The 3665-nt window shown below is 39.6% G+C and overlaps 1 pseudogene; it reads left to right on the forward strand.

Moving 5' to 3' along the window:
- The first annotated feature begins 267 nt into the window (after positions 1–267).
- LOC115462515 lies at positions 268–2619 on the forward strand (annotated as a pseudogene).
- Positions 2620–3665: the final 1046 nt, after the last annotated feature.

A 3665-nucleotide genomic window follows, 5' to 3' on the forward strand; every position in this document is an offset into this window, starting at 1 on the left:
AGGAGGGCCCTGGAGCCACCCAGTTGTTTACCTAGGCACTTGAGGTGCTTCATATTACTCCTCTGGGCGAGGGGGGCACAGGACCATTCGGTACCATCCATAATGTCTGGGATTAAGAGGCCTCTTAAGTCGTTTCATGTCCATGAGGCCGTGGATGAACTGATTCAGGCACAGTGGGAGTCCCCAGACTCCGACCAAAAAGAGGCTAGGGCCATGGCGTGCATCTACCCCGTTCTCCCATCGTAGTTTGAGTGGTTTGGCCTGCCCATGGCCGGTAAGCTGGGCACTTGTGACCCAGACCAGCCACTGTTGGAGACAAGATGTTGGACCAGCTCAGCTTAGCTTTTCTTATGCCTATGTGTAAAGATCGAAAAGGTGCTTTTAAGTATTGACTTGATTGTGATCATATATCCTATCTGCATCTCTTGCAAGTGATCAGCTTGGAAATGCTGTATTCCCAGCAGAGAGGGGGTGTCAAATTTTCAAAGAGGTATTATATTACTGAACTGGCTAAACTGTTCTCCAAAAATAATTCCCAATGTTCACGTTTTTTTTTTTAATCTAGAAAAAGATGATCCCAGAAACATCGATAAAGAAATACATCGCTGGAAGCTCAGTGAGGAGATTGAAGAGGAAAAAATGTTATTTGAAAGGGACAAAGAGGGAACTTCTTCCTGTTCTGACTGGGAAGAAAAAATAAAAAGTCAATGTATCGCAGAAAAGAAGCAAAAAAATTCAGCTGGAGGCTCAGATCTGTGTGACGACCACAGTACCAGCCATCTCACACCTACAGGGGAAGAACAGAGAACCCAGATGATTGCTCAAAGCTGTTTATGTGATGTTTGCAAGATATTCCTCAGTGATTGTGTAACTCTGAAGTCATGGCAGAGATCTGACTCTGAGGAGAGACCAACTAAATCTACAGACGGTGGGAAAAACTTCAGTCAAAAGGGAGAACAACATACACAACAGAATAAATGCATAAAAGAGACACGTTTTACATGTTCTAAGTTTGGGAAAGGTTTTGATAGGAAGAAAGAGCTGCTGCAACAGCAGAAAAATAAGAAACTAGAATGTGGAGAAGAACAAAACATGGGAAATGCGTTGTCAATGCAAACATTACAAAATTCCAGAAAAACAACACCAATTACAGAATATTTTCACGTTCGGGTTGTGACAAAAACTTCAACCAGGAGGAAAACTTCACAAGAAATACAAAATTCCTCTCAGAAAAAAGACCAGATTCAGGTACAGAATATAAGAATAGCTTCAATCACAGGAAAGAATTCACACAACATAAAAAAATTCAAACTGGTTTACAATCAGTTATTTCTACTAAATCTGAAAAAAAACTTTTGTAGGGAGACAAACTTCTCAAAATACCAGAACAATCAGAAAGATAAAATCATGTCTACCTGCTCTAACTGTGGGAAAAGTCTCCATCAGGAAGGAAACCTCACAAAAAGACAGAAAATCCTCACAGGAGTGAAACAAATTCAATGTGCTGAGTGTGATAAAAACTTCTGTGCAAAGGGAAGTTTCACCAAACACCAGAGAGCCCACACTGGAATGAAATCATTTAAATGTGCTGAGTGTGGAAAATGTTTCATTCAGAAGCCAAATCTCACCATACACCAGCGAATACATACAGGAGTAAAACCATATATGTGTGCTAACTGTGGTAAAAGCTTCTATGAAAAGGGAGGACTGAACAGGCACCTAAGAAGCCATGCAGGAGTGAAACCGTTTGCATGTTCTGAGTGTGGTAAAAGCTTTTGTGATAAGGGAAAACTCAACAGACACCAAAGAAGCCATGCAGGAGTGAAACCATTTCCATGTTCTGAGTGTGGTAAAAGCTTCACTGAGAAGACATACCTCACTATGCACCAGAGAATCCATACAGGAGTGAAACCATATACATGTACTGTATGTGGTAAAGGCTTTTTAAATAAGAGACCATTTACCGTACACCAGAGAATCCACACAGGAGTCAAACCATTTGCATGTACTGAGTGTGGCAACAGCTTCCGAGCCAAAGTAAGCTTCACCAGGCATCAAAGCATCCATGGAGGAGTGAAACCATTTATATGTTCCGAGTGCGGTAAAAGCTTCACTCGGAAGATAAACTTCACTATACACCAGAGAATCCATACAAGAGAAAAACCATATATATGTTCTGATGTGTGGTAAAAGCTTCAGTCAGAAATCAAATTCAATGTACATCAGAGAATCCATACAGGAGAAAAACCATATACATGTGCAGTATGTGGTAAAAGCTTTCGTGTTAAAGGAGCATTTACCATACACCAGAGAATTCACACAGGAGTTAAATCATTTTCATGTACTGAGTGTGGTAAAAGCTTCAAAGAGAAAAGATACCTTACCAAACACCAGAGAATCCATACTGGAATGAAACCATTTATATGTACTGAGTGCGGTAAAAGCTTTACTCAGAAGGCATACCTTACCACACACCAGTGAATCCACACAGGAGTAAAACCATTTGCATGTACTGAGTGTAGTAAAAGCTTCCAAGAGAAAAGAAGCCTCACCAAACACCAGAGAATCCACACTGGAATGAAACCAGACATGGGTTCATTACTTTTTAAAAGTACTTAAGTAAAAAGTAAGAACTGGCTTCAAAAGTAGTGAAGTAAAATTAGAAAGTCTCATCTAAAAAAATACTCACGTAAAAGTAATAAAGTACAGCTCTAAAAATTGTGTTACTACAAAGTAGAAAGTATTCCTAACAAGTTGGGCCACTGACGCCTATGTTTACTAAGGTGCACTATGGGCGCGTTAGTGTTTTTAACACACGTAAATGGTTTATGTGTGTTAAATGCCAATGCGCCCATAGAAATGTATAGGCACGTTAGCGTTTAACGCGCCTTAAATTTAAAGATGCGTTAGAAATGCTAATGCACCTTAGTAACATACCCCTGAATCTAGTATATTTTTAAGCAGCTTTCCAGGGGGTCACACAAGGTCCTTCATGGGAAAAAATACAGCACCCCAAGCAAGCATTGCAGTGGGCAGAAGAACATTAATACACCTATAGGAAAAGAAAACAGTCTGGATTAGTACAGATCAGTCCTACATAGACACTTGATGCTAACAGAATACCTGGCCTTTTTCATACACGAACAGAGGTAGCCCATCATGAAGTATAGAATAAATAACCACAAATAAAAATAGAAATATGTAGAAAAAAATTAAACCGAACCCCCCCCCCCCCCCCCCGAGAAGCTATACTCTGCATACAGCGCAAAACCAAAGAAACAGAAACAGTGACTGATCCCTTTGTACCATGCAAAATATACAAGGAGCAGATATAAATTTCCAAAAACTTACATATTCCAACTGCAGCATTAAAACTTAACAAATAAAACAAAAACAGAAAATAAGTGGTACATTTTTACTGGACTAACATTACATTTTTTTTTACAAGTTTTTGGAGGCAAATCCCTCCTTCCTTAAGGCAGGACAAGCATACTATTACAGCAATATACTGTCCCGACCTGAAGAAGCAGGTGTTGGTCTCCGAAAATTAGTCAAAAAATGTATATAGTCCGATATAAAGGTGTCACCTTATTTTCTGTTTTTTTTTCTTTTATCCTATATAATAATTCTCACCTCCAACGTTCTATGCTTGTGACCGTGGCTCC

The sequence above is a fragment of the Microcaecilia unicolor genome, chromosome 1 (assembly GCF_901765095.1).
Source record: "Microcaecilia unicolor chromosome 1, aMicUni1.1, whole genome shotgun sequence".
Taxonomy (NCBI): Eukaryota; Metazoa; Chordata; class Amphibia; order Gymnophiona; family Siphonopidae; genus Microcaecilia; species Microcaecilia unicolor.